Source organism: Gymnoscopelus braueri (genome assembly GCF_963280865.1).
Source record: "Gymnoscopelus braueri genome assembly, chromosome: 14".
NCBI lineage: Eukaryota > Metazoa > Chordata > Actinopteri > Myctophiformes > Myctophidae > Gymnoscopelus > Gymnoscopelus braueri.
Genome location: NC_137619.1, coordinates 1825884 through 1847896, shown reverse-complemented (window position 1 = coordinate 1847896; position 22013 = coordinate 1825884).

Below are 22013 nucleotides of genomic sequence, written 5' to 3'. Positions count from 1 at the left end.
AGGTCTTAATGGGTTAAAGCAATTAATGTACAGTGTAGCTGGAGCAGGAAGCCATAGCGCGGCAACTATGATGATCAGAGTAGGCGACATGCTGACCTACCCACCATTTATCAGGAGATACTGACCTACCAGGAGACAGAGCAGTCCCCCACAACATGATTTACCATTGATTCTGTGCCTATCGGTACATAACTCCAACGGCGCTGAGCAGGCTCAAGCGAACGTCGCAACGTTGGGGACGGCAACTCGTTCGCTTTAGCTCACTCGGTGGTCCATCACGTGGCTCCAGTTTGCTTGAGACTGCACGCCTCCGTCATGGACCCAAACTGAAACGTGACTTTTTAAGTCATCTCCGTCGGTAGGTCAGTATCTCCTGATAACACCCAATGAATGGTCTGATAAATGGCGGGTAGGTCAGTATGTCGCCTACTTCGCCCATTCAATGGTCTGATAAAATGTGATAATCTCCCATTCAATGCATCGATAGCCTCCGAATGGGGTGGAATGTGTAGGATAGCAAAAAGTTGTTTTGAAGATAATCATAAATGGTGAGAAATCTGAGTTCCTTGACCTACTGGCAGCATGCACAAGAGATGCAGATTGGTGTAGTAGTTTGCAAGATTAGCCACAGAGACACACACGGACATTACATTACATTACATACAGTCATTTAGCAGACGCTTTTATCCAAAGCGACTTACAATAAGTGTATTCAACATAGGTAGGGAACGAAAACTACTAATCACCAGAAGTCTTTAGTGCATTTTCTGCAAAAACAAGCAACCAAGAGTATACCTAGCGCTAAGGTAAAAGTGCAATATATCAGCTACCTATTTCCTTAAACAGATGAGACAAAAATAGCTAAATCAAATGAGCATGAGCTAAAACAAATAAGTGTATCGACTAAACAAGATCCAATAAACAATACAGCAATAGAAAACAAGCGTTCGTACAACTAGTTAACAACAAGTAGGTCAGGCAGAGAGGAAGGGTAGTGTTTCCTGAAGAGGTGGGTTTTCAGTCTGCGGCGAAATATGGGCAGTGACTCTGCTGTCCTAACATCAGTGGGAAGTTCATTCCACCACTGTGGGGCCAGAACAGAAAAGAGTCGTGACCGTGTGATCGGCCAGAAGGACCCTTGAGTGACGCCAGAAGGACCCTTGAGTGACACAGACAGACAGACAGACAGACAGACAGACAGACAGACAGACAGACAGACAGACACACACAGGGGCGAATGCAATATCCCCTCCCCCCGGCCTTTGCAGCCTGCATGGCAGAGGGTTATAATAACAGCACATGTATGCTTTAGTTTTCATTCACCATGTGGTCAGTATAGTAGAGATAGCGTCTGCATCTTTTAGTATGCACTGCATGGTGTGGTGTGGACGCTCTAAACAGCTGATTGGCGTGTCGCTGACGTAGGAGGAAAGAGATGGAGCATTATGTGAATGTGATGAGATAGTCAGGCCTGACACCTCGGCGGCGCCTTCATGCCATAATGTGACTGTATCTCAATATCTGTGTGTGTGTGTGTGTGTGTGTGTGTGTGTGTGTGTGTGTGTGTGTGTGTGTGTGTGTGTGTGTGTGTGTGTGTGTGTGTGTGTGTGTGTGTGTGTGTGTGTGTGTGTGTGTGTGTGTGTGTGTGTGTGTGTGTGTGTGTGTGTGTGTGTGTGTGTGTGTGTCTCTCTCTCCAGCCCTGAGGAGGTTTCTGTCGCTTTCGATTGGTGACAGCCACAAGAAAGAAGGTGAATGGGTTTATCCCATTAAGACCGCGAAAGCATCTGTGTCATTTTAAGATTTATTTGGCTGTTCAAAAAAATAGCAGATCTACAAGCTCATAGATCTACAAGCTTGTAGATCTGCGATTTTTGTAAAATCGTGAAAATGTGTGCAAAATCTTTGATTTTCTTTTTTTTTTAAGCAAACATTTGTAACTCAAATCTTTGCTTCTGGGGGATTCTACAAATGTCTTCTAAATCCTAACAGTTTTTTGAAAAAACGTATGTTGCTATAATATCAGTGGTTCTCCAACTTTTTTCATGTCAAGGACCCCCAAAATTATATGTATTTGGCCGTGGACCCCCATCTGTTCCAGGGACCCCGGAAGCACAGATTGGAGTAAAAAATGTTCGCTTGAAAACATATATTTAAATACTTGAACAAATGTTCCACGATCTTTCAAAATAGCAGATCTACGACTACAAGCTCATAGTGTGGCACTCAGTGCCGCGCTATGAGCTTGTATATCTGCTATTTTTGAATGGCCAAAAAAATGTTAAAATGACACAGATGCGTTCCCGGTCTTAATGGGTTAAAAAGTAATGTTTAGTCTGTTTGCAGAGATAATTCTCTAAATAGCCCCTTTTTGACCGTAAAAAACCTGCCCTGCTTTGTGACATCACATCAAACAACATGTCAGTTTAATATCAGTTTAATATCCCCTCGCTCGCTTTAAAAAAATCTTGTATATCTTGTAGAACACGACTCTTATCTCAAGTTTAATCCTGACTTTGCACGCATCCAAGGCATCAAGCAGCACTTAGTTCAATTAAAATGACACCTTTTTAAAAACGGTAAAATCTTACCTTGTGTTACAGTACCGCAGTGGTGTAAAGTAACTATGTACATTTACTCAAGGTACTGTACACTTTTGAGGATTTTTTAAAAACTTTACTGGAGTTTTTCCATTTTCAATACTTTTACTTCTACTCCACTACATCTCAGAGGCAAATATTGTACTTTTTACTCCACTACAATTATTTCAAAACTTTAGTTACTTTGCAGATATAAATGATTATATTATAAAACACACATTAACCACTTTAGCCCTATTTTACTTTAGCCCTCTACAAGCTCACAACACGTCGCAACGCTACGTGTTGTGAGCTTGTTTTATAATATTATATTGTTTATTATATATCAAAACTTTTGTACTTTTACTTAAGTAACATTTTGAACACAGGCCTTTTACTTGTAACAGAGTACTTCTACATTGTGGTATTGATACTTTTTACTTAAGTAAAACATTTCAGTACTTTTTCCACTACTGCAGTACCGGCACAAGGGAAGAGAACGTCTCTCTGAAAGTGAATTGATCAGACGGCTCTGCAGTTGATTCAGAACACTGCTGCTGCTCCAGTCCTTACTAATACCAAGAAGATGGATCATATCACTCCAGTTCTTTACACTGGCTTCCTTTCTGTCAACATAACTCATTTCAAAATACTGTTGGTTTATAAAGCATTCTATGGTTTAGGGCCAAAACAATGAAATACATCATGAACCATCCTGACGTCTCAGGTCGTCTGGGACAGGTCAGCTCTCTGAACACAGAGTCAGAAGAAAATATGGAGAAGCAGCGTTCAGTTTTATGAACCACATACCAGTGGTGGAAAGTAACTAAGTATATGTACAATATATATTGTAAGTACTGTACTTAAGTACGATTTTGAGGTATTTGTACTTTACTCGAGTATTTAAAATTTCCAATACTTTTACTTATACTCCACTACATCTCAGAGGCAAATATTGTACTTTTACTCCACTACAATTATTTGAACATTTTAGTTACTAGTTACTTTGTAGATTTAGATTATTATTACAAGACATAAAGTAGGCTAACCACTTCAGCACTATATCGGCCATTTGAAAATAGCAGATCTACAAGCTCACAATGTGTGCTTGTAGATCTGCTATTTTCAAATGATTTTTATACATTTGAATACTTGAAATGGGACATTCTGCGTAATGAGTACTTTCTACTTTTGGTACTTTAAGTACATTTTGATACAATACTTTTGGACTTTTACTGAAGTAAATTTTGATTTCTGGACTTTTACTTGTAACAGAGTATATTTCTACATTGCAGTATTGATACTTTAACTTAAGTAAAACATTTGAGTACTTTTCCCACCACTGCCACGAAGATTTATCATATCACTCCAGTTGTCCAGATCTTCACACAGGCCTCCCTTCTGTCAAAATGACTCATTCCAAACACTGTTGGTTTATAAAGCAGTGGATGGTTGTTTTGGGGCACAAAGCCCAAACATTGTGCTCCATCATGAACCATCCTGACGTCTCAGGTGGTCTGGGACAGGTCGTCTGGGACAGGTCAGCTTTCTGAACACAGAGTCATGAAGTAAACATGGAGAAGTTTGTTATGCACCGCATAGAGCACTGTATCTGGAGCAAAGTCCCAGAACACTGCAGGTGTGCTTCAACTCCCACTTCTTTTAACTCATTTAAACCGGGAACGCATCTGTGTAACCACTTAAACCATTATTTTATACTTTGGATATTAAAAAATAGCAGATCTACAAGCTCATAGCGCGGCACCGAGTGCCGCGCTATGAGCTTGTAGATCTGCTATTTTTGAAAAATCTTGAAAATGTGTGCAAATGTTTGAATATATATATTTTTAAAGCGAACATTTTTAACGCAAATCTTTGCTTCTGGAGGGTCCCTGAAACAACACATTTTGAGATGGGGGTCACGGCCACATACATTTGTGCATTTATTTTGTAAATTTGTAGAATGCCCCAGAAGCAAAGATTTGAGTTACAAATGTTCGCTTTAAGAAATATATATATTTGCAAAAATGTTCATGATTTAAAAATAAACAAGCTCATAGTGCACTCGGTGCCCCACTATGAGCTTGTAGATCTGCTATTTTTGAATAGACCATACTATAAAATAATGGTAATAGCTCAAATCTAAAATGACACGGACGCGTTCTCGGTCTTAATGGGTTAATTCTAAGCTGAAGACCTCTCTGTTTGCCTCAGTACGAGCTACCTTCTACTGAGGTTTATTTTTATGATTTCTTCTGCTATGTCATTTTATTCTCTTATCTTTCCTGCTTTATTCAAACTTTTTATTTTTAATTGTATTCAGATTTTATAATGTGTTTTCTTTTGCACTTTAATTTGTCTTAATGTCTTAATACTCTTAATGTTTGTGTAAAAGCACTTTGAGCTGCGTTGTTGTCGGTGAATCGTGCTTCACAAGTAAACGTGCCTTGCTTTTCTTCTCCCACACCCACTGTCAGTGGTGTATAAAGTAACTAAGTACATTTACTCAAGTATATTTACTACAATTTTGAGGTATTTTTACTTTACTGGAGTATTTCCAATTTTCAGTACTTTTACTTCTACTCCACTACATCATAGAGAAAAATATCGTACTTTTACTCCACTACAATTTGAAAACTTTAGTTACTAGTTACTTTGTAGATTTTGATTATTATTACAAAACATACATTACCCACTTCAGCCCTATATACGTTTCGGCCATTTGAAAATAGCCGATCTTCAAGCTCACAATGCTTCGCGATGTGACGCATTGTAAGCTTGTAGATCGGCTATTTTCAAATGACTTTTATACATTTTATACATTTGAAAACTTGTGAAATGGGACATTCTGAATAATGAGTATTTTTTGCTTTTGGTACTTATAAATATATTTTGATACCAATAGTTTTGTACTTTTTCTCAAGTATTTTTTTTATTCCAGTCTTTTACTTGCATTTCTAAATTGCATTATTGATACTTTTACTTAAGTACAAAATGTTATACTTTTTTTCCACTGTGCTGTGAGCCTCAGTGAAATCACACTGGTGGGAGTGATTACTGTGATTACTGTGTCCTGATGACGAAGGATAAAACATCTATAGATTGCTGTATGGGCGGTGCAGATCGCACAAAGGATCAATACAGTATTTAATAGTTTGACGTGTAACCTTTTTAAGATTATCGATGTGTGCAGTGTGTGATCTGTGTGAGGGCTCAATCTGGAGCATATTGACTGTGGTGTTGTTGTGATACGAGGGGGGGGGGGGGGGGGGACGCGTGGTCCTCCAGGCTCCGGGCGACGCACAAAACCAGCGCCACGTTTATAGACCCTCTCGACCTTCTCCGTCTACTAAGACACCACTCACCCACTCCTGACCGCATCTGACATACTGTACGGCGCTTGTCGCACACCGAAAATAGCCGATCTACAAGCTCACGACACATCACATCCGCCACACATTATGAGCTTGTAGATCGGCTATTTTCGGCCTGCGATATACCCTGGTATGATGAAGTATACCCTAAATCAGGCTTAAAGGGATAGTTCACCCCCAAAATGACTTTTTCTCTATCGATTAGTCACCCCATAGAGACTTGAATTCATGGATTTTTTGTCTCATTCCTAAGACAATAATGTGATGACCGGCAGCGGTTCCGGTAGGAGACACAAAGAGTCTCCTTTGTGTCTCCTACCGGAACCGCTGCCTACCGGTCCGCTGGTCATCAAATTATTAATAATAATAATAATGAATTGCATTTTTATAGCGCTTTTCCAAGTGCTCAAAGCGCTTTACAGTGATTCATTCATACATACATTGGGAGGTGAAGCGGAGAACAGTCGACGCCATCGTCCTCTCTTTTCCCACATTCACAACAATGGTGGCAAAGCCAGCGCCGAGCGACTCATTAGAGGCAATGTAGGGGTTCTACCTCCTGGGCCACAGCCGCCCTGTCTATTGGCTTAGGAATGCGACAAAAACTACAAAATATCCATGAATTCAAGTCTCCACGGGGTGACTAATAAGATAGAAAAAAAGTTAATTTTTGGGTGACACTGCAGCGCAATCCACGCAACCAGCAACACCAAGGCCTTTTTCCCCTATTTTTTTTAAAATTCATGTCATTATAATCCGCTCGTGATTATTTACCCAACAACAAAATGTAATCAGATTACATCCTTAACGGCCTCTCCTGTCAACCTCACAGACAGGAGAGACAAAACAATGACTTTGGACAAAGACAAAGACAAAGACAAAGACAAAGAGAGGACCGGGCCAGACAGACTGAGATGAACATTATCATATCTCTTCACCTGTCCTGCCTCCATCATCTATTACCGTTTCTCTGTGTTTTCTGTCAGTCCCACTACTCTCTCTCTCTCCTCTCTCTCTCTCTCTGCTGACTTGGTCCATCGGTGCGAGGAGGAGGAAGGTATTCTGCCTCCCTAGGCTAGAGGTGACCCCCAGACCCTATTAACGGCGTACACACTCGCTCAGCAGCCAAAACACACTCCCCCAATGAACCTCCTGCCTCTCTCGCCCAAATGAACCTCCTGCCTCTCCTCTCCCCCAAATGAACCTCCTGCCTCTCTCCCCAAAATGACCTCCTGCCTCTCCTCTCCCCCGCTCAGCCCACCCAGCGCTGCTGCCCACCGTCGGGTGAATTAGATTGCAGGCTTTTTAATACAGCTCTTAATGGTTTATAAATTGCGCGTAATGATTCCTTCCTCTCCTCTCGCTCTGCCTGCTTTTTTTTTATGGCTCGGCTTTGGGGAGGGAGTGGGGCGGGATGGAATACATGGCGGCGGAGAGGAGGAAAGACAGAGAGGAGGAGGAGGAGGAGGAGGAGGAGGAGGAGAGGAGGAGGTGAAAGTGGACCTGGCGGACTCCCTGCCAGCCCTTTAACTCTCCCTCTGACTGTGGAGAAGGCTCTCTGGGGCCTGACGGTGGACACAGACACACGCTATCTTCTCTTGGCCGTAGCAACATCACATCACATCGCCAAGCTGGGACTCACTGATACTGCATGAAGGAATAATGCACTACGAAGGAGAAGAAGTAAAAGAACTGTCCTGAGAGTTGTGTGTGTGAGAGAGAGAGAGAGAGAGAGAGAGAGAGAGAGAGAGAGAGAGAGAGAGAGAGAGAGAGAGAGAGAGAGAGAGAGAGAGAGAGAGAGAGAGAGAGAGAGAGAGAGAGAGAGAGAGAGAGAGAGAGGAGAGAGAGAGAGAAGAGAGAGAGAGAGAGGAGAGAGAGAGAGAGAGAGAGAGAGAGGGGCAGGCACTCTGTGGTAGAAACCAGCATCTTACAGAAAAGGAATGAATATATAGCACACATATGAGAGAGATCTAAGACATTTGGTTCTCAAAGTAGGGTCTGGGGACACCCAGGGGTCCTTTAGGGAGTTCCAGGGGGTCCCGAGAATGATAGATCGTTAGGAACCAAATGGACCCTTATGGGTCTGTAACTCAGAGAGTGTACAAATGGAACCAAATCCATTTGGTTCCATTTGTACACTCTCAGAGTTAAATTAACATTGATTTTACAACATAAATTGGGGTTGAAGAGATAGAAATGCCATTAAATGGGGGTCCGTAGCCTAATGCATGTCAAACTGGAGGTCCTTGAAATCAAAATGGTTGAAAATCACTGCTAGAGCCGTAAAAATATTCTCTTATGGAGGTCCCTGGCGTATCTTTTCAAATGGGGGGTCCGCGGCTAATAATTGTCAATTTGGGGGTCCTTGACATGAATACGTTTGAGAAACCCTGAACTAAGAAATCAGCAGCAAGTTGGTGATGTTAGGAGTAAATGATCAGGTATGCAGACAGAGACCATAATAGAAGCCAGGATGAAGTCTATATGACTTAAAAATAAATGACACTCCCACACCAACCATCTGGTCATCCATGTTTTCTTATAAAACGACTTTCTTGAAAGAATCCTCCCATTTGATCCCCCTCACTCGCTCCAGTCTATCAATTTCCTTGATGCGAGTCTATCTCTATAAACTGGACCACAGATTAACTACAGTAAAGACCTTTACAGGAAACCTACAGATGGTAATAAGCTGCTGAGAATAGACAGCTACCATGCTGACTATATTAAAACAAGCTCTCCCAGTGGATCACTTCCAGCGCCTGAAACGGCTCTGAGACAATAAGAAGACCATTGATATAAGCAAGCAGATATATTATGAAATGCATAAAGAGACTACACTGATTCACAATGCTTGCTTCTTGCGTACTTTGAAAATGTTCTTTCCGTTCCTTTTTCTTCTTCTCTCTTCCTGAAAAACAACTAAATGATGGAGCTTTACGCCAAAACGATTTTCACCCACTTCTTTACACCGTCCATGTAAACCTGTGATGTGACAATAAAGTTGATGATTCTTGCCGACCCAAAAAGCAGAGAATAGCCCTTTTCAGTATGTCTGGGTAATATATCCATACATATCCATATCATGATATTAGACTAGGTATCGTCTGGTATTTTGGATTTTAGTCATTTATAATATGATATATTATATTATGGTCTCAATGCGATGTTATTGTCCCAAAAATATTGCAATATTTGGCCCGGACGGTTGGCGTAAACGTCTGGCCACCTAGGCTGGCAGCGTGTCGCGGGTTCGACTCCCGATCCCGATGACCTTTGCTACGTGCCGCCCCCCCATCTCTCCCCCCATTTCTTGTCAGCCTACTGTAATCTCTAAATAAAGGCAAAAGGCCAAAATAATATCTTTAACACATTGGGTGCCAGAGTATATTCATAATATACTTACCCAGTGCCAGCGATTTTTGTGTTTTATAACCTTTTCAACCGGTCACACAATTGTTATATCCATTAACCATTATAATCGTTTGTCTGGCTGTGTTTATACACACGACAGATCGTAACACACGCGACAGATCGACCAGCACTCAAATAGTTAAGTTTTTTCTCTCCGTCTCCATTCTCCACTCTCCCTCTGCCCCTCCCTCTGCCCCTCCCTCTGCCCCTCCCCTCTGCCCCTCCCAAACAGGCTGCAAACATCATATCTGGTGGCTGTAGTCGTATTTCCGCCCCCCTTCCGCAGGCCATCTTAGCTTAGCTTATGATCGGGTTTCAGATCGTTGGTAAACACAACGACGATAACGGTTCGTCGTCCAGAGTAAAGAAAATATAACCGGAGCTCTCCATTCGTTTTTATACCGTGTGAAAAAACGTGTTTTGCCCTGTTTTGCCTAAAATCAAAATTTTCAAGCTAAAACCGAAAACCGGAAACGGAACCCGCTATTTGTGCATCCGGGTGAGTGGGAAGTGAGTGGAAAGGGAACCCGATGCCGGAACTTACAGAAAACAGCGCGATCGTTTATTAAACCACAAAAAGACCACTTCACGTACAGTATATCTACGTTTTTATTTACGGTTGGCACTCAATGCCACTTTTTGCAAAACCGTACATTTACGGTTTTGGCACCCAATGTGTTAAAAAATATATATATATTGCATATCGTGATATTTGATTTTGGCCACATCACCCAGCCTACTTCTTAGTCATTTGATATAAAATACTGGTATACGTCATCCTCCGGTGAACTTCACATGGGAGTTCTTTTGCTTTAAAAATGATATACCGGGAGAGGACCAAATTGAAAAGATAATGACTGTAGTCCAACCCTAACACCACCACCCCCCCCCCCCCCCCTCCTCCACCATGATGGGAACAATAAGAGAGCGGTCATTGCACCATGATGCAATAACACCATGAATGACTGTGATTCTTTTTCACTAACAGGCCAACACTACTGTACATTAACCCATTAAGACCGGGAACACATCACTGTGTCACTTCAGATTTATTTGGCTATTCAAAAATAGCAGATCTACAAGTTCATAGCGAACATTTTGTAACTCAAATGTTTGCTTCTAAATCCTAACAGTTTTGTGAAACAACTTATGTTGCTATAATGTCAGTGGTTCTTCAACTTTTTCATGTCAAATACATGATATACATTATGTATTTGGCCACAGATCCCCTTCTCAAAATATTTTGTTCCGGGGACCCCCCAGAAGCAAAGATTTGAGTTAAAAATGTTTGCTTTAAAAATACATATATTCAAAGATTTGCACACATTTTCATGATTAAAAAATAAATAGCAGATCTACAAGCTCATAGTGCGGCACTCAGTGCCACGCTATGAGCTTGTATATCTGCTATTTTTGAATAGCCAAAGTATAAAATAATGATTAAAGTGGTTACACAGATGCGTTCCGGGGTTCCAGTGGGTTAAGAGGGGAGCGATCACTTGCTGTCATCTACCCCACACCTCAAGAGTTAAATGATTGTTAAACATCTGCATTACTTCATTTACAAGAAGTACACACAAATAGAGTATGTAGAAAAAGTGTTATTTTGATCAACGTTTGCCTGTCATCTCTCCTTTGGTACGAACATCAAGCACAGAATTGTGGACAAAATCTTATCCAACGATGAGAGTCTAAATCTCATCAAACGGTGGTTCTGTGGCTTAATTCCAAATAAATAATGGACCTTGATATGAAAAAGGTTGAAAACCACTGACCGATCAGACGGGACATCCATGTGGAAACCCCCTATATGTCACCATGACTACTATAGGCCTAGAGCACTGAAGATACAGAATGGCCGAGCATAAATCTGTCATCCGGCAATAGTAACCTGGATAAAGAGCTAGCAGCCCATTACAGGACAACAAATTATCCTTTCGTATCGTTGCTGTCGGGCAATAACCTTGTATCTCCATATTTAAATTCTTTCATTTATGGGGGGGGGGAGGGGGGATTAATGCCCTACTTTGATGCACAAAATAAAAGTATTTTAGTTGTGTCTGTGGGTTTTATAAACATTTAACTCATTCAGTGCCAATGACGTGTAACATGATCATTTTTCCCAATGCCCACACAGTGCCAAAGACGTGTAAAGGTCGTTTCAGTCATTAATTTTCAATGAGAGGCGGGCGATTATTCGGGACGCACAGAGAAGTTGAGGGGCGGTGAGGCAGGCGGGGTGCGGTCCTGTGAAATTCTCACGCTCGTGCTCGTTTGTGCACACGCCCGCGGGCGGCAAGAGCTGGATTGTGGTCAGCTTTTTTCCCCCGCCACGCGCAGGAGGACAAAACAATGATCGCGGCGCGATCCCTGTTGATCCGAACGACAACGCCTGTGTCAACCGCTCCCCGTCTGAAACAACCTTTACACGTCACTACAGGGTTTTCAGTGTTTACGCTAGATGGCGCTCTTCGCCAACCTCTGAGTGATCCTATGACTTCCTAGCATCGGTCCCAGCCTCACTCATATGCCAAGAGAAGAGCCTAAACCAGCCAGTGTCTAGGAAGTCCTGAGTGGGCAGGATTTCTGTCGTACGCGTTTCCCCCGGAAACAATATTTTTTGACCAATCGCAACACTCGTTTCATTCACGGAGAATGTTAACAGATTTGTAAAGCATTAACGTCATTTCCTTGGGCGGTACTTCCGCCAAATGTAACCGTTTCCGGTTGTCACTTCCTAGACAACCAACAGCCCAGGTCTTGCCCAGCTTGATGACTTCCGGAGAAGAGTGTACCCGGAAATAACGTGATCACAACAAACCCAGCCCTGTACCATATAATGTTAATGTTACATTTTCTCTGCTTTCTTGTTTTTTTCAGCGTTTCTGTCGAGAACCAGCTATATTCAACAGCCACAACTAAAGAACGGAGGGTCTCAGTGACACGCTTTATTCCCCCCGATGGAAGCAGAGACACTCCTCCGTCTTTAAGCAGAGACACTCCTCCTCCGTCTTTTGCGACACTCGGTGTGTTGTCGATCGTCCTGGATCGAAATATTCTGTGGCTCTTGAAAGGTTAGTAAAAATGTTTTACTCTGGAAGTTAATTAACTAATTGAAAGTATTAACTAAGAGCTTTGTGACTAAATAATAACTACATGTGATCCACTGGAACACATGTTATTATATTAATAATAAATAATAACTACATGTGATCCACTGGAACACATGTTATTATATTAATAATAAATAATAACTACATGTGATCCAATGGAACACATGTTATTATATTAATAATAAATAATAACTACATGTGATCCACTGGAACACATGTTATTATATTAATAATAAATAATAACTACATGTGATCCATTGGAACACATGTTATTATATTAATAATAAATAACTACATGTGATCCACTGGAACACATGTTATTATATTAATGATACATTTTTAACTACATGTGATCCACTGGAACACATGTTATTATATTAATAATAAATAATAACTACATGTGATCCACTGGAACACATGTTATTATATTAATAATAAATAATAACTACATGTGATCCACTGGAACACATGTTATTATATTAATAATAAATAATAACTACATGTGATCCACTGGAACACATGTTATTATATTAATAATAAATAATAACTACATGTGATCCACTGGAACACATGGTTATTTCTTTTCTTCATTCCCTGAAGAGGAAGGGTTTTGGGTTTCCACCTGACCAGCAACATTATATTTATATATTGGAATCAATAAGGAGACAATCCCCAAGACACAAGAGTAACCTAAAACAACTGAGAACACTATGATCTGAGTGTCTTCCTCTGAAACAGAGGCTATAGCTGTCTATAAGAGTGTCTGTCTGTTTATCCGGAGCTGATCTCACAAACCACCAAGAGCCTGATTTCTTGCGTTGGACAAAGACGTACCGCCACATAATATTATGTTATGTTTTATATTTTGTGTGATTTGGTCGCAGTAGTTTTTGGTAAAAGTTTTGTCCCGATTTTTGTGAAGGAATGTTTGGTGTCTTATCCATTAGATATCCAAATGACTCCGGCATGGGGCAGCAGTGGCTCAGGGGTAGAGCGGCCAGTTCGATCCCGGGCTCCCCCAGAGTTAGTGTCAAAGTGTCCTTGAGCAAGACGCTGAACCCCTAATTGCTCCCAATGAGCAGGTTGGTGCCTTGCATGGTTTCCTCCGCCATCGGTGTGTGAATGTGTGTGAATGTAATGCACAATCTATGTAAAGCTCTTTGGAAAAAAAGCGCTGTATAAATGAACCATTTACACCATAACTGTATTTTCTCACCGGAATCCAAATCAGAATCACATTTCATTAGCTAGGTTACTTTGCACATACAATGAATTTGATTGGGTGGGCCTATACTCACACTGGTCACATGACATATAAAAACTATGAAATAATACAAGTGGCTTAATCACTTAAAAGCTCTATACTAGTGGTTCTCAAACCTATTCATGTCAAGGACCCCCAAATTGACACTTATTAGCCTGCGGACCCCCATTTGAAAAGATATGCCAAGGACCCCCATAAGAGAAGAGCTTTGCGGCTCTAGCAGTGATTTTCAACCATTTTAATTTCAAGGACCCCCAGGTTGACATGCATTAGACTGCAGTCCCCCATGTAATGCGCATTTCTATCTCTTCGACCCCAATTTATATTGTAATATCGATGTTAATTTAACTCAGAGATTTGTACAAATGGAACCAAATGGACCCGTTAACCGTTAGGGTCCATTTGGTTCCATTTGTAAACTCTCTGAGTTGCAGACCCATAAGGGTCAATTTGGTTCCTAACTATCTATCATTTAGCTGGGGACCCCCTGGAACTCGCTAAAGGACCCCCTGGGGGTCCCCGGACCCCACTTTGAGAACCAATGCTCTATACTTTATTGACTGAGGTCCCCCAGGGCCCTATACTTGGTCCCCTGTTTTTTTCCCCTCTACACCAAATCTCTTATTCTATTATGGCCTAGCTGCCCAGAATAGGAATGCTAAGGGTTCATGTGGTTAAAAGAAGGGGAATAGCTAATATTTACATAGAACATAATCATAAATAAAGATAGAACACATTGGAGAGAGTCCCACGTATTGCAGGATCTCCTCAGTGGCTCAATTAGCTAAAACACTGTGAATCCCCTCTTGTCCTGGTTGAGGGGCATGGGGGGGGGGGGGGGTCTCTCTGGTATGGCCCTGTCACTCACACAGTTATTCACTGACCTTTTTATTCACTTTCACATTTTATTTTTTCTCGTTGCAGGTTTTTCTTTCTGCAGCCATTTGAAAGGTCACAGTGTTATTGATATCACAAGAATGATGACACAGAGTTATAAAATCAATGAACCTGAGGAGGTGGAGAGAAAAAAAGGATATAAAGTTAACCCATTCAAGCCGGGAACTATATCTGTGTCATTTCTTTTATTTCTTTGGGCTATTTAAAAAAAAGTAGATCTACAAGCTCATAGCGCGGCACCGAGTGCCACGCTATGAGCTTGTAGATCTGCTATTTTTTTTTAATCGTGGAAATTTGTGCAAATCTTTGAATATATATATATTTTTTAAAGCGAACTTTTTTATCTCCAATATTTGCTTCAAGCGTGGTCCCTGGAACTAAATATTTTGAGATGGGGGTCCACACAGCCATATAATTTTGGGGGTCCTTGATATGAAAACGTTTGAGAACCACTGATATAGAAACATTATGTTTTTTGTTTTTTTTAACTGTTAGGATTTAAAAGACATTTGTAGAATCACCCAGAAGCAAAGATTTGAGTAAAACATGTTTGCTTTAAATATTCAAAGATTTGCACAAATTGGCATGATTTTTCAAAAATAGCAGATCTACAAGCTCATAGCGTGGCACTCTGTGCCGCGCTATGAGCTTGTATATCTGCTATTTTTTTAATAGCCAAAGAAATAAAAAAAATGACCCAGATTCTTTCCCGGTCTATATGGGTTAAGAAAGAACAACAACACCATAAACACAATATATCTGGGTTTCAGAACACATTTATCTACAGAAAGAACTGGCCGCTGACCATGAATGTCCGAACGTCCTCTCAGTCAGAGATGCATTATTCAAATAGACAAACACATTGGAAATTCATCCGACTGCTCCCTTTTCCCCGCACCTCCTTTCTTCCATGGCCAGCCCTGTGCCTCCTCCATAGTACTGCCCGGAGACTATAATAATTACAGCAACGTGGGAGGTTTTCAATTTCTGTTCCAACGCAACATGAACACACGGCCCAGCAGCGAGCCAAGCACATTATTCGATAGTTTGGTGGCAGTTATACTGTAAGTAACGTTACAATTAATTGACCCGAGAATGTCTGGAAGCGGGGAAGCATTTTGTCGTCTGAGAGTGTGGCCGTGGTGGAAAAAGTACCCATACTTTTTTTACTGAAGTAAAAGTATCAATATCAGTATCAAGGAAATAAATTGCAGTTACGAGTAGAGCAGTTATTGCTCTGTTACAAGTAAAAGTCTGGTAATCAAAAAATCATAAATGTTTTCAATATATATATGTTTTAAAGCAAACATTTTTTACTCTAATATTTGCTTCTGGGGGGATTCTACAAATGTCTTCTAAATCATAACAGTTTTTTGAACACAAGGACAAGGACCCCCAAAATGATATGTATTTGGCCGTGGACCCCCATCTCAAAATATGTTGTTCCAGGGACCCTCCAGAAACCAAAATTCGAGTAAAAGAAATTCACAAATTTTCACGATTAAAAAAAAAATAGCAGATCCACAAGCTCATAGCGCGGCACTTGGTGCCGCGCTATGAGCTTGTAGATCTGCTATTTTTGAATAGCCAAAGTATAAGATAATGGTTAAACTGGTTACACTGATGCGTTCCCGGTCTTAAAGGGTTAAAGTACTAAAGTATTGGTATCAAAATGCAGTTAAAGTACAAGAATAAAAGTACTTATTTTACCTCTGGGGTGGAATCTGCCGATGCTTTGTCAATGCAAATGTGTGGATTCATGGTCTTGCGCATTTTTTTCAAGAATCAACGCATTTGCATTGACAAAGCATTGGCAGATTCCTCCCTAGAGGTAAAATAAACGTGCGGTGGGACCGTGCCCTTAGGGCAGAATGTCCCATTGCACAAGTTTTCAAATGTATAAATTGGATAAAAATCTATTGAAAATAGCAGATCTACAAGCTCACAATGCGTCGCATCGCGACACATTGTGAGCTTGTAGATCGGCTATTTTCAAATGGCCGAAATGTATAGGGCAGAAGTGGATAATGTATGTTTTGTAATAATAATTAAAATCTACAAAGTAACTAGTAACTAAAGTTTTCAAATAATTGTAGTGGAGTAAAAAGTACAATATTTCCCTCTGAGATGTAGTGGAGTAAAAGTAAAAGTACTGAAAATTGGAAATACTTTAGTAAAGTAAAAAAAAAATCCTCAAAAGTGTACTTAAATACAGTACTTGAGTACATGTACTGTACTTAGTTACTTTACACCGCTGGAGTGTGGTATCATGGTGTGAAGCCCCTGTGTGTGTGTGTGTGTGTGTGTGTGTGTGTGTGTGTGTGTGTATGGCGTGTGTTTTGGTAGTCTCAGTGACCACATCACCTCATCTCTGTTGACACGCTGTGTGTGTGTGTGTGTGTGTGTGTGTGTGTGTGTGTGTGTGTGTGTGTGTGTGTGTGTGTGTGTGTGTGTGTGTGTGTGTGTGTGTGTATGCCGTGTGTTTTTTGGTAGTCTCAGTGACCACATCATCCTCGTCTCTGTTGACACGCTGTGCCTCCATTATTGAAAAGGTGACTTTGCACAGAGACATACCCCTCTCTCTCTCTCCCCCTCCTCCCCGCTCACCCACCATGCACCATGGAGGGGATAAAATACCCCCAGCGTGAACCGCATTAACCCATTCAACACCGGAACGCATCTGTGTGTCATTTTGACATTTCTTTGGGCTATTCAAAAATAGCAGATCTACAAGCTCACAGCGCGTTGTAGATCTGCTATTTTTTTAAAACAATCGTGAAAATAAGTCAAATCTTTGAATGTATTTTGTATTTTTTTTAAACTATTTTTTTTTTACTTTTTCCTTCTGGGGGTCCCTGGAACAAAACATTTTGAGGTGGCGGTCCGCGGCCAAATACATAACATTTTGGGGGTCCTTGAGAACCACTGATACAGAAAACATATATTTTTAAAAAACTGTAGGATTTAGACGACATTTATAGAATCCCCAGGAGCAAAAATCTTAGTTAGAATTTGCACAAATTGTCAAGGTTTTTCAAAAATAGCAGATCGCAGAGAGCAAAAATAGCAGATCTACAAACTATATTTTGTTTCAGGGACCCCAGAAGCAATTTTTTGGGTTAAAATGTTTGCTTCAAATATATATATATATTCAAAGATTTGCACACATTGTCAACATTTTTCAAAAAAAGCAGATCTACAAGCTTGTGCCGCGCTATGAGCTTGTAGATCTGCAAATTTTGAATAGCCAAAGAAATCTGAAAAATGACACAGATGCGTTCCCGGCGTTTATGGGTTAAAGTCAACCCAAAATACCTCTTTCTGTGTGAGCGAGCTTCTGATGGCGCGTTGGTTGGACAGCAGGACAGAGAGGACGAGAGAAAAAAGCAGAGGAATCATTTACATTGCGTTTTACAGTACAAAGCCCAGCAGCTGCCACGGATATGCTCAGCTGGACGCCCTGCCATATATACAGCCCGTTACTCATATTATATATAGTGTGGCGGTATTGATAACAACGTGGTTTCAGTTGCTAAGGACCGAAGGCACCATAGGTAGTGATGGAAAAAAAACCTGCTAGCCAGCTCTATACCCGCTCTGTCCCACTGAGAGCAGGTGGAGAAGCAATGTTCTGTAACTGCCCCATGCTGCGCTTTAAACCGTCTAGACCGGGAACGCATCTGTGTGTCATTTTAAGATTTATTTGGCTGTTCAAAAAATAGCAGATTTACAAGACACTGAGTGCCGCGATATGAGCTTGTAGATCAATTTCAATTATTTTGAAAATATTGTGGAAAATGGTGCAAATCTTTGAATATATATATTTTTTAAAGCGAACATTTGTAACTCAATTATTTGCTTCTGGGGGGTCTTCTAAATCCTAACAGTTTTTTTTAAAGAACTCATGATGCTATATCAGTAGTTCTCAAACTTTTTCATGTCAAGGACCCCCAAAATGATATGTATTTAAAAGTAGATATATATTCAAAGATTTGCTAAAATGTACATTTTTTTTCTAAATTCAAGACAGCAGATCTACAAGCTCATAGTGCCGCGCTATGAGCTTGTATATCTGCTATTTTTTATGCGTTCCCGGTTTCAATGGGTTAAAGAAGGGATCAAACACTGTTACGTAGTCAAAGAGGGACACTGCTCTCTGCCCCAGATTCTCCCTCTCTCTCTCTCTCTCTCTGAATCCTCTGCTTATTCCATGCTCTGGATCCAGAACCTTTGGCTGAGACAGGAGCAGCTCTAGAGACGCTGATTTGTCTCATTTATAAATATATAACTCTTTGTTTTAAATACCCAGCAGGTTGGATGGGGGGGCTATATTGCGGGAAGGAAGACATTCTTTACGGAGCCACAGTCTTATTTGTTGCTGGGACTAAATCTACGGTGGCGTGTACTGTACTGTAGAGAAGGGAATGAGCAGAATGGAGGGGTGGAGAGAGAGAGAGAGAGCCATGCCAATATGGGGATGTGGTTTCCTGAGGGCAGACAGAGTGGGGAAAGGTTAAGGAAAACAAGAGGTAAACACACAAACACACACACACGCGGACACACGGACACACACGCACGCACGCACACACACACACACACACACACACACACACACACGCGCACAAACACGCACACGCACACACACAGATAAGGAGAGGTGGAGGAGAAAATGCTGATCCATAGTGCCTGTCTGGGTAGGCAGAAACAGAACATTGATTCTTGTGAGAGCCACAAATGAAAAATCCATGGGGGGTGAGGAGCTCTCTTGGCCCTGCGGCAGGGAGAGGGCACAAGTGGTCAGGGCTCTGGTATCAACCCGGCACAAGGCACAACTTGACACCGGGTTCTGGGCCACCACCCACTGGATGCCAAGCAGTGGGTGGTGGGTGGGTGGTGGTGGCCGGATCAAGCTGGACGAGGGCCAAACCCACCTTAACCAAGCCAGCAAACCTCATGAGAAAACCAGGGACGTCAAAAGGGCAAACGTTATATACTCAAGCTCGCTGTTTCTGTATGTTACACTTGGCACCAGTGGTGGAAAAAGTACTCAAATGTTTTACTTAAAGGCATACTAGGTAACGTTTTCAACAAAACTAAAGTTAAATTGTATATCTTTTGTGAGTGGCAAAAGTTTCACAACACCCACTCCGTGAATTTCACCCCCGGAAGCCTTTTATTTATATATTTTCTATTGAACGTGGACTGGGGGGACTTTCCCGGGAAAATGACGTTCCTGGCCAACGTCATGACGTCGTGGCCGACGTCCTGGCCGACGTCATGACGTCGGCCAGGAACTACCGCAACGGTTTCCTGTTTGGCCAGGAACTAACGCGCTAATAACAAAAAGGAACCTCACGCTGATTTTAAGAGAATGTAGGATTGGAAGATCGAAAAAGAACAGAAAAAGAAAGCACAGCTCATGGTAACTAATGCTCCACTGGCTAAGAGAAACGATCCGTAGATAGTATAAAACAATTAAAAGATCGCTTTTTGAAACGCTTCCGGCTTCCGGTGAAAACAAATGGAATTCTGGGTAATCGAGGACTACGGAAATTGTATGCAGTGACGGTAGTGACCAGCAGAGGTTGCTAATTATTTGTGATTCTGCATTGTACAACTTTAAGTAAAAGTATCAATACTGCAATGTAGAATGTAGTACTGAAGTACCGTAGGCCTACTTGAGTAAATGTACTTAGTTACTTTACACCACAGCTTGGCACTGAACTGCAGCAGTCAATGACTGCTCAGCTACAGTATATAAAACCTTACACTGATTTCACAGAGAATATCTGGGCCCATTTTGTAGTTTTTTTGTATTATTAACCATATTCAACATAGCCTCGTTCTCAGCCTTTACTCGTCTGCCAAGAGAAAAGCCTGCATGGTCACGACCTAATGCACAGAGTGTCTATAGGGGGCGGGACTTCCGTCGTATACGTATTTCCCCCGGAAACTATCATTCTCGACCAATCAAAACACTCGTTTCATTCACGGAGAATGTAAACAGATTTGTAAAGCGCCAGCGTCATTTCCTTGGGGCGGTTCTTCCGCCAATTTCTGGCGCTCCCGTTTCCACACTCAACCGGATAGGTCTGGTCCAGCGTGCATTCAACCAGACGTCCCTAATGTCAACACTTTGTTGTCAATTAATTGTACAAGCTCTTGTTTTATTGGATCTTGTTTATTTGATACACTTATTTGTTTTAGCTCTTGCTCATTTGATTTTCCTATTTGTCTCATCTGTTAAAGAAAGTAGGTAGCTGATATATTGCTCTTTTACCTTAGCTCTAGGTATACTCTTAGTTGCTTGTTTTAGAAGAGAATGCACTTCATACTTCTGGTGATTAGTAGTTTTCTTGCCAACTTGTGTTGAATGCACTTACTGTAAGTCTCTTTGGATAAAAGCGTCTGCTTCAATATTTTTCAAAAACAGCCAATCTTACAGGCTTGCAAAGAATGCGAGCTTGTAGACCAGCTTGTAAACCGGTCAAACAACAACAAAGTATAAAATAGGGCTTAAGGTCCTTGCACACTGGTGCGTATTTTCGTTGCGTTTTATTTTTTTTCATTGTTTTTTCAATTTTTTTCATTGTTGTAAAAAAAACGCAACGAAAAGACGCACCAGTGTGCAAGGACCTTTAAGTGGTTAAAAATGCCACGCCTTTTAGTGTGGCATTTTAATTCCACTATAATCCCATATGCTCTGGACCTGGACTATATTGTGACAGCCCCCCCCACCCCCCCCCCCCCTCCTAGAGAAGGTGGTGGTATTATAGATCAACAATCAGAAGACATTCATGTCACTCCCTCCAAACTGCAGAGAGGAGATAAAGTGCAACCAAAGCCTGGGGACTCTATCTACTGTTCCATTTGAACTCCCTCCGCTCACCAGGGGAGGAGATTCGGGACGTGTGTGTGTGTGTGTGTGGAGGGGGGGGGGGGCATGACTTTCTTTTTCTCATTACCCCCTTCCTGACAGTACACACACACACACACACACACACACACACACACACACACACACACACACACCAAACAGCGCTAATCTGTAGCTCTGATATGCTAATCTCTGCTGGCCAACCAGACGACAGTCCCACCTAAATGCAGAGAATAAGGAAGTCATTAAAGCGTGCCCTGCAGGGGCCCGGGGCCCGGTGCACCGGGGCCTGGGCCGTGCAGGGTGGCACAAGGCTCCATGTCAGTGTGTGTGCATGTGCTCGCGCACATGCGTGTGTTTGTATTACAATCAGTGTTGCCAGATTCTGTGAGAGAAACAAGCAACCAGGTCTAGGAAAACCAGCCCAAAAGAAGCGACTATGGGCCACATGAGCGCTTTAACATATACATCAGCTATTTGAAAATAGCAGATCTACAA